Source organism: Rhamphochromis longiceps, linkage group LG8 (genome assembly GCF_057381845.1).
Source record: "Rhamphochromis longiceps isolate RC_006_pf linkage group LG8, R_longiceps_female_GT1.1, whole genome shotgun sequence".
Lineage (NCBI taxonomy): Eukaryota > Metazoa > Chordata > Actinopteri > Cichliformes > Cichlidae > Rhamphochromis > Rhamphochromis longiceps.
The window spans coordinates 28,982,783-28,997,431 of NC_140564.1; the positions used below are offsets into that span (position 1 = coordinate 28,982,783).

Consider the following 14,649-nt stretch of genomic DNA (forward strand, 5'->3'; position numbering starts at 1 on the left):
TATAGGTACAAAAATCCAACATGACCACATAGGCTTTGTATCCAAAAGTACTTCATCACCTGCTCTCACCCACCATACTGCAAAAATAAAAAGCATCAGAGACAATGCTGCTGCCTACTGCAAGTCAGGCCCATTAGTCTTTTATCTACAACTTCTAACATAAATCTACTCTCATCAGAAGACAACAAGGCATTTCCCCTGAAATGGATGTGTAAGTGCTGCACAGTTGCTTTTTCCCCCCCATTACTTTTCCAAGACCAAAATGCAATTTCTAAAGTGACAGTCTGGCCTTTAATCCTAAACTGGTGCAGCACTCTTTCCAACACTCACCTTCTTCAGCATCCTTTAAGCACAGATTACCTTTATTCCCAGGCCCAAAATGAGAAATGGTGCCTCTTGTGCCGAGATTTCAGCTCATTAAAACATGTTGCTAATGCTGCCTTGTGGGGAGCCATCAGAGAGAGGCTTAAAAGCACTTTATGCCATCCAAGCACAAAGGTTTTGGACTGCTTTGTCAGAAGAGCCAAAACTAGATATACAAGTATAAGCTGTAAAACAACACAAACACCTCCAGCACCTACTTAAGAAATAAGCTGCCTATGTGCTTAACGTTTTATCACAGGAAACAAAAATAGAACATCTGAACAGCAGCTCGGCAGGTGTGCTGCGCTTTGAGTTGGAGGTACATGCTCGAATGACAATGTTTCATGCCTTTATCGAATCACGCTGAATTATGAGACATCAAGTTTAAAATGCTACGAACCTCCTAAATAAACACATGCCATCTGCTGGTCTACACTCAGCAAAGCTTGAAAAGTCTGCAACAGCTATTTTGAGCTTCATCTTATAATCAAGATGTTAATCAAGATGAATGAAACGTTTAAGCAAACACAGTCTGTAAGCCGTCCTGGCAGAAGAGCTGAAGCCTCCACAGCATGGCGAATGGGATGTGGTTAGGCAGCTGGCTTAAAGCATTGCCCAGGATTAGCCCCTTTCTTAGAATTCATCTCATTACTGCAGTTACATCTCATAAAAGGGTGGGTGATGAAGAAATATTACTCAGTTGCTAATATTGCAGCTAAAGTAGAGCCCCCTGTGAAATATGTTTCCGCCTCTCTTTTTATATCTAGACACCAGACATACACATGGAGGAAGCATAAAGACTGACAGTCCAAAGCAAGAACATGAATGAGCAGAGTTACTGCTAATTTTCTCAGCTTTTAATGGCTCTCCAGCCTGAAAATAAACATGAAAAAGCACAGTGTATATATAATGTGACTCACAGGAAACACTGACCGTGTCACTAGCCAACTACCTCTGTGACTCCACGTTAAAAATGTATGCTTCAAGGCCTTCTGTGTCTTGTTTGCTTAATGAAGACAAGACATAATATAGTTTCCTTGGAACTGGCATTAACACTCTGTGGGGTTTTCAGCTGGATATCAATTAGAGGCTCATTAGACGTTTAGAGACAGCAGTCTCTCTGGCTTCCTGTCGCCCACTGTGAAAGTAGCTGACCCTAACCTTGAGGGAAGGCTGGTTCCCTGTGTCCTTTCAGCCCTGGATAAAGAGCCATCAAGGAACTGCGTAAGCCATGCTTCCTTTAAATCTTGCCAATCAGAAATCACATCGCTTAAAATTAGAAACATGTGCCTGTGAGACGTAAATGGGAAAAGCAACGATTTTGCTTGTCCAAACAACATGAATCAACTAGTTAGGCTATCGCATATTCTACAGACATCTAATAACTGATCATAGTGCCCAATATTGGTGTGATATCAGAATTAGCATATCTGCTCATCCACTTTGTTAGTACGGTTTCGGCTGCTCAGGAACAGAAAAAGCAATAGTCTTGTCGATCACATGACACAGACTCAGTGCAAATAGACATGGTCAAGATAATCTAAGGAAGTTCAAACCAAGCATCAGAATGGGGAAGAAAGGTAATTTGACTGACTTTGAAAGTGGAGTTAGTGCCAGATGGGATAACAGAGAAAATATCCAGTGAGTGGCAGACCTCTGGGTCTGCCTTGTTGATGCCAGAGGTCAGCATGCAGTGCTACATGTACAGATTGTTGAGAGTGTTGCGATGTAAAGTGTTCGACGCAAAGAGAAATGCATTTAGTGCAGTCTGCGCGCTGTGTATTTGCATGTTCACTCATCCAGGCACATGCAGCTTCTCTTTATCCATGTGTAGTTTGGGGCAGAGGTGATGTGGAGTATTTTTAGACACACTCAGGGGGGGACTGTGTGTCCTAACTGCTAACACAATGAGCCCTCATGCCTGAACAAGGACATATTTTGGAGACTGGAGGCTAAAGCAGTAGACCACTCCCCTACCTTGAAAACAAGCCACTTTTTATTAAAATGAGCTCCAGCGTTCTGTAAAGAAGGTCATTTATTGGTTAACTCACAATATTTCGCTTTATCACACAAGCACAGATTCTTTAAATACAGAGTTAGATTAGCTTGCATTCTACTTACATTACTCTAAGTTTTAAAAAGAATACAGAGTGGTAGAAGCATGCCCCAGTAGAGCCAGAGCTGAGACTTTTCATTGCAAAGGACAAACCCATGCAGCTGCAGGGATTGTGGTCAGTAAACTAACATTTGCATGAACTGAGAAAAAATCTTTTTGATCTGCAGGTGCTTTCCTTTCTCAAATTTATGTTCACAAAGTGTGCGTGGCTTACCCATGTTGGTCTCAGTAAAATACAATAGTTTCGCTTAAAGGAGTCTTAAAAATAGCCTGCACGCTGTGCCACGTAGCATTACAGGGCTCCACACTGACAGTAAGCAGAGAAAGGGCCACTTCACTTAGCTACGAGTCCTTCAATCAACAGTTGCTGCTTGAAGGCAGTGCATTCAACATACTCAGTCAAGCATTATGTCTACAAAATTGCTTCTTTTGAAAACTTATACTGTACGTTAACATTTTTTATGCAGTTATTGCAACAGAAATCTGTACAAGTTCAAACTACTACCTTGAAATGCTTTTGTGGGGTAATAGTTTCCAGCGCCAGCCTTCCTGTGTACTCAATTAGAGCTCAAACAGATACATTTTTATTCTACTTGTACTTAGTAACATACCGTGACCACAAGTTCAACAATGTTTAGTTTAGCCTACTTTATTTACTGGAATTTAAACTTTCTTGCACAATTCACCTTTTTACCATCAAGTGCCCCCTAGTTCAAGTGACGACGATGATCACAATGATTTATCCCACTATAACCTGTAGATCGATAAAGATACAAAAAATTACCATTGGATTACTGGAACAGCATCAATATCATGATGTCCCATCGTAGGCAGCGGGAGCCTGGAATGTCTGCAAGCGATCAGCAGTTAAGCTGGGAACACACTGGAAGCAATTTGATAGTTGCACATCACTCTGAAGCTCAAGGCTGGTCACTCGTGGACATTCCAGGTTCCGGTTGCCGGGTAATCCTCTAATGTATTTGCTTCCAGGATATTTATCAATCTCACCGCAACAGTTACTTTGCTTGTAGTCACAGAATGTCATTTACTTATATGCTTTCTGATTGCCACATTGCTGCGAAACATTTACAGTATGTACTTGACTTTAATTTTCTCTTCTTCCCTGTAATACTGAAAATGGTATGAAGTATTTTCCTGGGTATCAGTAACAAGTTTGACATTCAAGTATCATTGAAACCACAATTACTGCACACAAGTTGATGGATCTCAGTTGAGCAGGTACAACTGCCTTGTTCTTTTTTCTTTTTAAAAGTTATGTACATTTTTTTCAAGCTGCATGTAATCTATTTTTAATCAACTTAAGCCAGGCAAGCCTCTGGGTTTGTGATACACTAGCAAAAATATATTTTCTTTTTTTGGCACTCTTTGGTGCTGCATACAGAAAAAAAATCATTAGGGATTTGTTTTGATCTCTCATTCTGCAATTGTTCTAATCACTGTTGATTATATATTGGTCGAAAATATATTCAATATTTATAACTGGAAAAAAAGGGGGGGGGGGGGGGGGAATGAAAGGTACACAGTCCTCCACAGAGACCAATGTGTAAAGAAATTCATAAGTATCTTTTTCCCCCCAGGCTCCATCGCTCTACTGGGTTTCATAAAAATTGTCGAGGCAATTTTTGCTTAATCTGACAGTAAAAATAGACGAATCCCACTGAATGTACACCTTGTGTCATTCAATTTTATATTGAATCAGACTGTAGGACAGTGAGAGAAACCCAGAAGCTGGACTGGAAACCTGAAGACTTGTTTACTGGAAAGAAATTATAGGGATTTGGTGACACAAACTGGGCAAACCAGAAAATACAATAGAATAGCCTGCTTACTGCTGATAAGAAACTAATGTCATCAACTCACAGGAATGTGTAAATACTCAAAATATCCATGGTACACCAACTGATTTAGCACGCCAGAGGTCAGGGTTCAGCAACTTAAGCTCATTCTTGAGAGATTTAAGGTCACATGAAATGCTTTGAGAATAAACGTCCACAATTGTCCTTTAAACAGGGGTTGACAAAATCGTTTAAATACTACTAAAGTTAGAGCAGTACAGGCTAGGGCTAAAGTGCAGTAGAATGTGGTCAGAAGCCAAATCAAAGTCCAAAACGTTCTGGGACTCAACCCATAAAAATGTGTCTGAGAGCACCCCTTTAAGGTTATTTTGTGCCTTCTGAAGCACCTCTAGTGCTTCTATTCATCCCCCAACAAGGCCTACCAATGACTCTTGGGTCCATGTTCTGATCTGCTAAGATAATCTTCAATATTAAACTTTGATGTTTACCACAGATGTTGATATTTACTTTCTGGACAAGTTTGAGGTCCACGCTGTGCAGATGTACATGTGGTAAGAAAGAGACTTCCATGGACAGCAACAGGACATGCAAAAGTAACGATGGAAGACATGCAGAGGTGCACAGGAAGTTGATCTTTAAGTGGAGACCAACTGCATTTAAATAAGAATGCTTTCCTTATTTGTCGTGCTTTCGGATGTATGATAAGCACTGACATGAAAGATCTTTATCAGAGCATAAAAAAAAAGATGCTTCTGTAGTTGTCAAGCACAGCGGTTCCACCATGTTAAACACTCGTCACACGTAGCAGAGTATGAACACAGCTGAGCAGACAGTGGTGCAGCGTCACCATGGCAAAAAAAACAAAGGCATTTTCACTTTCTCTACAACCTTAACCACCTGTACATATGTATTTATACAACATGTATAACAATTAGAGAATTGGTATCTGTATCAAGATTGAGATGGGTCTGCACCCTAATAGCAGGGTTCTGGTTGGTCTGTATTTTCTCCAGCCACTGGAATTCTTTTTCTTACTGTATTTTATTCATTGTAGTTCCTAAATACAAAGGGTATCATTGACAACAATTCTGTCTCTGGACTCTCAACAATGCTACTTTTCATAAAACTCCTATTCTCTACACTCCTACTCTTATCGTCACACCCTGCTTTAGCACACAAAGCAAGTGAAGGCAGCTGTATTAACAACAAGGAGCCCACTATATTCCACAGACACAAAAATGCCTGTAAAATTATAATGAACTTAACCCATTAATGGCTCTTCTCATCACAAAGCTGAGGCACATCTCCCCACACAGAACAATACTGGAGCTATTTAGATTCGACAGAGCACTAGTGTTTCTTTGACAACCTCACACCAGCCCACATATCACAACACAAAGCCTTGGCAGCCACATTGTCAATGTACAAACATTAAGTAGGTGACATGGCGCTCACCCCTATTTGTCTTGTTTTGAACCCCGCGATGGATGGCAAAGACCCCCGTGATCGTCTAACAGTTACGCAAGCTGCTGTCAGCGACGAACTCAAGGTAGAGGAGTTACAACGCCTGGATGATGATGTGTTTGCCGTGTGTGCACAGAAGGTGACAGAGTGAAGACGCTAAAACTAAACATCTTTGGAGTGAGGGGCTAGAGGTCACGGGTTGCTCCTGACAACATTTAAAAGTCGAAGCTGCTGGCATTATGCTGTAGCTGTTGTTCCAGCTATGAGACAAGGCTTTCAAGCCTGATAAATACTCTGTCATTCATCTGCCATCAGCAGCTGGGGCTGACTCAAGCAGCTGCTTAATAGGCTAACAGGGATCTTTGGTTCCCAGGTGGAAGTTTGAGTGGCAGACTGATTGGATACAGCCACACATCCAATCTTTGTTATCTAGAAGCCTGACCATCATGGCAGAACCAGGTAATGTAACGTAATCTAAGAGGTAGCAGACATAAAAGAATGCATGTGCTTCTTAAGCTTGACCAGTAAGAAATGATTAACTTGATTTCATTAAGGTTGCAATGCAGAAATAAGCTCAAAGACTCCAGTGACAGCAGCAACTGCCAGTATGATATATATCTGTGCAAACTACAGGGAGAGCAGCAGAAATGACTTCCCACACATCCCAGCACAGGCTTCTGGTCTTCTTGGCTTCTGGTATTCATTCTAATACATCACTCTGAACAGGTCAGCATCTTTCAGACTTTAAAGGCCATTTACAGACACTTCTCTACATTCACACTGAGCCGCCAAAACACCAGAACAACACTGAAATTCTCATTATGATGATGACTGTGATTATTAGAAGTAGCTAGCTCTGATGTTTGGCTCCCATCGGTAGATGCTTTGCCCACACAGACTGTGACCTCGACATAGGATTATTTGTGCATTTATTATTTACTATATTTTTTAAAGTAAGTCAACAACGAAAAAGGATGTAGGCTTTGGTGGGGAAACAAAGAAAACTGTAGAAGAGGGTATGAATATCTGACTCCACAAGCAGCCATTTATCCCCATTATCTGTACTTATTTGAAACAGCAAATGTTGTCATACACCTTCTCTTCTGAGACGTGCATAGTTACCACAGTGCTGTAAGTGTATGGTAAAAATCAACTAGTGCAAATAAGCAAATTCTTCTTTTAGATGCACAAAATACAACGTTGAAAGCTGAAAATGCATTGCATCAATATTTATTGATTTAATGTTACAAAACCATAACCGATTGCATCCACTGCAGAAAAAAAGCACTTTCGATCCAGCTGTATTTTTGGTTTCGACGGGCTGAAAGAGCAATGAGCGAAAAACATGTTTGAGAAATACAGACAGTCTTACAAGCACCGTTCTTTGAATCTATTCTGTTTTGACTGTTATGAAACTGTAGACCTGTTTTAATACAAAATACATTTCCCAAAATACTACCACGCTGCCGTTGTGGTTTCTTCTGCAGTAACAAAGCCACAGAAATCGACTGTATGCCGTTTGCGGCTGTTTGTGACAAATAAGAGCGCAGAAGTGCTTGATCTTCGACTGCAGCAACAGAGTCGACTCCTAAGACAAAATTTAGGAATTTTCTATTCAAAGCCAGAGTGTGAGTACACTTGTACTTTTCACTGTTAAATTACAATAAAGTAGCAGCATTCAACCCCTATGTACAACAACAGCATCTTACTGCTGTATATAATAATTTACTTTTATTGTTCTTAAATGTGCTTTGTTGCCACTGTACTTTTATTTTTGTGTTGTAAAATATAACTGCGTGTCTTTGTGTATGTACTTTGGAGTCTGTTTCTTTTCTTTCTTTACACGTTATCAAATCTGTCAGAAGCCCCCTTCTCTTTGCGCCGCGTGTTTATGGGAACGCTGTTGTGATCAATGTTTTAACAACGACACTGACGATGAACACAAAGCTGTTTAATCGCTGCTGTGCTAAATCTTCACACTGTTCACAGACACAAGAACACAGAAAACATTACATATCCAACCGGTCCAGATTGTAAATAACTGAAATACCTGTCACAACATTTCTGCTGTTCTTCTCTTCTTGTATAAAGTCCTCAAAGACAAGCCATTATAGTATCATATTATCCCAACGAAGCACTTCACTCTCAGACTACGGGGCTTACTTAAGGTTCCTAGAGTGTCCAAATATAGCCTTCAGCTTCTGTGGAAACAGCTCCCAGTTTGGATTCAGGAAAATGGGGATGTCACCAGAGCACTTTCAGAAAATTCTGAATGTAACAGTACTTGTTTTGCTTTAGGACCACAGACACTTTGTGTTGAAAGAGAAGTTAGCACCATCCCTTGGTTCCCTTCTGATGTGGTTAGAGTCAGGCTGAGCACTTTTCACTCCTGATGCCATAGTATGCAACTATTTTAAGTCATTACATTTCATCCAGGTGTCTGTATTTACCGTATTCAACAGTATATTATACAATTTCCTGCATTGTTTAGAGCGAATTGTTACAGTGAACGTGAGAAAGAGTCAAATTATCCTCATTGGAACTCAATTAATGTCACTGACTCCCAGTAAAAGTACAGACAAAAGGATTCCAACAGCTAGGCGCAGCACTGTTTTTCCTGACAGGAAAGCAGAAAGCCCAAGATGAAACAGCCTGGCTTACCTCACAGACTGGTCACTAACAAGGAAGAACAAAGTGCTAAGGAGACGCCTTTTCTGCATCATTATTACATAATCAAAGGGCCACACTGAAATGAGGGACATGCCCGAGCAGACTCCGTCCCTTGTTCAGTGCACCGTCGTTTCTTCCAAATGAGCCAATTTCAGAGTGTTTTACTAACTATCTGGAATATCTTTATCCACAGAGACACCAAGGCTGTTTTTTGCAGGTATAAAGTCAAGTCAGTTTTACTTACATTACTCATAGTTGCAAATTACCCTTGAGGGGCCCAAATGCAATGCAACACCCTGAATTTGAATAAAGAAGAAACCTTGTTAGAGGGGAAAAGAATAAGAAGACTGAACAGACGGTTACAGATTAGCCCAAAGAATACACATTATGGAAAGTAATGTGTATAATGCTCTCACTGTGGTTTGCTTTGCCTTGCATTTCTAATATGATTTTCTTGTCCACTCTTGGGGCATAAACTGAGTTACTGGCTAAGAAGGAAATAAATTATAGCCAAAATATCAATTTTAATTCTCTTCACACTACATTTTCCCCAAACTGATGATCACTGCCATTTATCCTACAGTACACAAATAAATGGCAGTGTACCCAAAACTAAAAAGCCAAGCATTTTTTTCCCAAAAGGCTTTCCCGGTTTCCTTGACTGCTTTTCCTGATTACAGCAGCATAAAGAGTGCCGTTTTTCCTCACAGCTCAGGGAAATGAATCAAAACATCCCGGAGAACGATACCTTTACTCCCCATACAGGAAACAATCTCACATTTTCAGGGCTGATAAGACTCAGAGAGCAACACCCAGTAGTGTCTGGCTTGCTCGTGGATGCACATCAAAAGAGCCGTTTTACCTCATTAAACAACAGACCTTTTCATATCTGAAAGCACAGTCGAACAGTCGATTCTTTCTCAGGCGGTTAGAAGCCTCTTAATTAACTCCAGCTTCTTTTAAAGTCAGGAGTTAGTCAGATGTCTATACATTACTAAATCGTAAAATAAAGAAAAGCTGTACTTGTGGAGGGGGTGCTCTGCACTAATGTTTTCTACATTCAGTGTAATATTTCATGAAGAAGCACTGCTTGGCCTTGTACACGCTTAGCCTCTTCTCCTGATTTAAACAGTGATTTTCTACATTTCCAAGACTGACTTTCACTGACCCACAGAATACGAATGTGCTCAAGCATTTCAGCCGAGGGATTAGGTGGAAAGATCGATAATCGCACTTCTACTAGAAAGAGGCTTTCTGGTTATGAAGAAGTCAATTTCACCTCCTCTGTAAAAATGTCCCACAGCTGAATTACATTAAAATGCATTGAGACTAGAGTCAATATGGGGGGGAAAGGAATTTGTATGACTGAGCTGTCCATCAAATTAAACAAAAATAATGTATTATTTGTCCAAGCCTACAACAGTCTGATATGAAACCCCAATGACAAGGACAAGATCCTTAAAAAAGGACTTGTTATATGAGCCTGACTTATTATATATGCAAAGTAAAGTAAAAACCCGAGTTAGTCATATGTAGCCAAAGTCTGTATACAAAAGATGGCAGCAACCAAGGTAACATAACCTTTGTGCACTACTGTTTTAGAGCCTCAAGTGACCATATTTGGATAAGAGGGTGGAGTTCTTGGCAGATACTACTCTTGTTGTACTAATGGACTGAGCAATCAACGCAGCTTGTAAAGCTGTGCACATGTGTAGTAAAAGCAATAACTGCAGGAAAACTGAAACCATATAAACATCATCTTAGGGCAAAGTCTTCTGAGGCAGTTTTTATTGTGTTTGACAAGCAATACCATACATGCATTTTATGTGCCTGAGATTATTGAGATTCATTTAGAAAAGGGCTTCAAAACAGCCACATGCATGAATGTCAAGATGGCTGCTAAAGTTAGCATTCTTTAATTGATTAAAGTCACGAAATTGCATTAAAATTGGTCCAAAATGCATATTGCTACTGCCCATCACCCGGGATGTGGTTGCTACCCCATGCCCAACCCTTCTCCTTTTTCATCCGGGTTTGGAACCGGCAATGGCGGAGTCCAAAATGCATAAACTCCACAAATTCTGGATATTTAACAGGTTAATGTTAATGAATCCATGTTGTGGTAGGACATTCAGTATAAACACATCTCTCAGATTAAATGAACCAGTGTGGAGGATTTCATCCACATACTGAAAACACTTTGTCACCCCTCACTCCTCAAGTGTGTCGAACATATGGACACTATACAGAAACAGCAGTGCAGTATGGCAGGTTTTGTGGAAGAGGAAACTCACCATATGTAGATATAAAGCGCTCAATGCAAGCCAAAAAAACTACCATTCATGTTTTACATACAATGAAATCACATGTTTTGACAATCCACCCTTTTGTTTTAGCCTCTATGGATAGTTAGCGCTTTATAAATACCAGGATGTAAGCCATTTACCCGACAGATGCGCAGTGGAAGAAGGTAAACATCTCTATCCGCACGTTAATGTGTTTAGTGTTTTCGTGAGCACATTTCTATTAAGAATTATTCACTAAGATGCAAATAAGAGGCAAACTGGGATTTTATCTTCCGTGTAAATTCAATTTCTAGCATGGCCGATTGATTAATGATACACTAAATGTGAAAATTATTAACTCTTTACAATAAATTACTTTCACTGTGCTAACAGTGTTTTAGAGGGGAGCCTCTTTGGGTTAGGTTTGATTAAACGACATAGCACAGGTTTTATTTATGATTCTTGAGTTCAGTGAAGGACTTGAGGGCTGTTTTGTGTCAACTTAAGGTGCAGAGAAATCGTTTTGCTACAGCAGAGCCTTTTTGTTTTGACCTTTGGCCGGTCGGTGAGGAAGAACGGAGGGACTGTGTTGGCTCGGACTGTGGAAAACAAGGCTTTGCCACAGTCCCCCCTTCAAGCAGGGAGAGATAAGCACGGAAAGACAAAAAAGTTTAGGGCTGGTGGGCTAAAAAAAGAAAAAAAACATCATGATCTCATAATGGAAAACCGCCACACTGTGTGTGAACTCACATATGTGAGTGAGGAGCGGGGTAGCAGGAGAGAAGCAAAACTAGCGCATGTCGCTGATGTGATGAGAGAACGCTTTGAGGATGACTGTCTTTTATCTATGGTGAGTCGAGCTGACAACCAAGAACTTGAATAGCAGAGCACAGCGAGACAGCAGTCATCTGCAGCCTCATACAAAAACCATGAGTGCTGGAACCAAATCTTACTACTCTGCAGTCTATTTTTCTGATAAATGCTTTATCACAGCACTTCTCTGCCGCTATAAAAGCGACGCCTTGCAATTGTAAAACTGTGTGTAAACTATATGGCCTAAAAATGACATTTTCCTCCGTGAAGGCTTTTTGTCGCTTTACAGATCTTCACCATGTTAAAATCAGAGCCGTAAAACTGTGAAACAACAAATCTGAAGTTTTCACGACCGAAAACAGACTTACTTTCTTCCACATAAGGTGCTGAATGGTGATCATAGGGAAATAAATGTTTTCCCCTTCCAAACAACAGACATTACACAGATTAGCTGCCTTTGCTGAAACATACTATTACCACATAAGTCCCTGTAGAGAAGGACCAGATGTCAGATAATAGGCTGTGCTGTGAAGTAGGTGTTGGCCTGGAGCCATAGAGCAAGTAAGAACAGCTTCTTCCATATATACCTCTTTGCTTTATGGACAGCCTGCTGGCTGGGTGGGCGACCGCCTTATACCTTGAGACTGTTAGAAGATGCCATGTGTGTAATCTACTCTCCATACAAGATAAATATATTTGTGTAATTGAGTAGATAATAGGCCTAACTTTTAAAATCAATACACCCCAAACGCAATTTCATTGTTCTTGACAATGACAATAAATAAATAAATACTAATACTAAATACTAAATACTAAAGAGAGTGAGAGCAAGGTCTGTGGTGCCTATCCCTGGTCTTTAACTGATAAGCCTATCAATATATTAAAGCAATAAATCATTTCATGTTAGAGGAAAACACAACAATGTGCTTCAAAGTTCTGATATTAAAGTAAATGAATCACATATGCTGCGGGGTAGGGGGCTGCTTGTTAGTGAGTACAAAGGAACAGCTAACTCTATCTCATTAAACACTACGCTGGGTTTTTATTGGCTTACTTGAATGGCTTGGCTTCCACTGTAAGCGGCTGAGAGGTATTGGCATTACAGGTTATAGATCGGCTGCTGCAGGAGCATGACACTTCTAAGACATTTCCATTCAAGACATAATAAAACTTTAAAATGGCAATAGGTGCAGCTCTGAAAGGGATGGGTTACCTTTTCTAGACTTGAACCTTTGTTTTTCTGACCAGCTTTGGCATCACAGTCGTTTCTTCTCTGCTGCTGCTGTTGCTCCGGTTCCCTGTCTGCTTGCTGATGCTGCTGCTGCAGCGCTCCGTGCGGCTCCTCACTCCAAATTACCAGTCTGCGCGTTTCCAGTCGCTCCGAAATAGCTTACAGAGAGTGACTCCGAAAATAACTGCACCGATCAAAGCGGCCACATTCAGTCCAAACGCAGGGTGCAGTCACAGTAGCGACACCCCGGGGTGCTCCCGGCGAAAGCTCGGTCTGCAGCAGGTAGCAGAGCCGGACTCACGGCTGCTTCTCGCCCACCCAGCGTGTCAAGCGTCTGGGCCATTCACAACTAAAGTCTTGCGTATCTGCGTGTATGTGTGCGTGTGGAGCAGTGAGACAGTCAGTGCCCAGTGCCACGCAGCGCCGCAACATGGAGCGATGCCCTGCCTACCACTGCATCAAGTCAGCCCGATTCATCAAGTACACCACATCCGGCTGTGCCTTTCAAAGTAAAACCCTCAACGGTCTCAGGACCTCAGGAAGCGCTTAAACCAAAATTAAAATGTGCTTGGAAAATCTTCATTTGGTGTTTGTGATTAGTGCCATCTTATTATACATTTAAAAAAAAAACTTGAACCAGGCGAACAAACTGAGCACCGGAGCAACATACGGCGGGAGGGGGGTTGAACTCAGTTCTGAATTATTTATGCTGAAAGGAGCCAATAATACCTAAATCATTCATAATTATTCAAGAGAAACAAGGTCGATGCCAATCAAACCTCCATTCATTCCCCCAGAAGACCATGGCATCTGACATTTAACATGATAGATGGAGGGAGACGCAGGCAAGTGTCAGACATTATCCTGATCCTTTTCTTCCATCAGTCAATGAAAGAACAGGTTTATCAGCCAGAGTAACAAATGGGGTAAAATTAACTCTACACAGCGCTTGATTGTGGCATATAGCTACAAGTTAAATCGATCTAAATCTATTCAGAGCTTAAAAAAAAGTGAAGTCAAACGCAGTGTATGCTGAAGGCATATTTTAGACAGAAAGAGAAACATTTAGTGCAACGTTTAAATGTTTGGGAGATTGATTATCTTGTTTTTCTGCTTCTTATTTATTTATTTAGTCATGTAACTGTAAAGGGCAAATAGATGGGCAAAAAAAATGCATGCCTCCGGACACTGAAAATGAATTACTAGATGGAGCGTTTGAATCATTTATATCGAATGTTTAATTTATCAACTTGAATAATTGCATTGACATTTTGAATTTGAATCACTTCACGTGAAATTGAATCAGTTGACTTGAATAACTTTTTATTTAGGCCTATTCTAGTGGAGAAAACACATTTCCAACACTGGTCAGGCTTCATGGACATGAATACATGTCGCTATTTAAAATGTATCTTGTACAGTAATTAGTAAAAACAACCAAGAGAAGACTAGTAGAAGTACAATTAGTACAAGTGTTAGAGAAATAAACACAAGGCACACATAGGGTTAAAGCAAATACCTCCTGAAATTTCCCTCAACGAGTTGCACCTCAGCGGGACACTTTTGGTAGCCATCAACAAGATTCTGATATAAAATTCTAGCTGAATATTTTACCACTCTTCTTGGCAGAATTGCAAGAGTTCATTTAAACTGCCTGGGTTCATAGTATGGATCCAACCTTTAAGCATAGTCCACACACTTTTCAGTAGGGTTGAGGTAGGGGTTTTGGCAAGGTCATTCAAGAAATGTAATATTAGCTTCTATTACCCATTAAAACCAGGTTTGTATATGTATATTCCGTTGGAACACCTAACTGTGTTCAAATTTCAGCTGTGTAGCTGGTGATAAAAGAAAGATGTTCTCTTTCATCTAATTGTATGGGGAGAGGTT

The 14,649-nt window shown here is 40.5% G+C and overlaps 1 protein-coding gene across 6 annotated transcripts in view; it reads right to left on the reverse strand.

The window, feature by feature from the left end:
* The window catches only part of tanc2b (tetratricopeptide repeat, ankyrin repeat and coiled-coil containing 2b), a 185,807-nt gene extending 172,592 nt beyond the window's left edge, over positions 1-13,215 (reverse strand). For 4 of the 6 annotated variants that reach the window (XM_085416909.1, XM_085416911.1, XM_085416910.1 and 1 more), the window contains exon 1: positions 12,742-13,215. The gene's annotated coding sequence lies outside the window, so the exon portion shown is untranslated. The other 2 variants (XM_085416908.1, XM_085416907.1) reach the window with 2 other exon arrangements.
* Between the last annotated feature and the right edge of the window lie 1,434 nt (positions 13,216-14,649).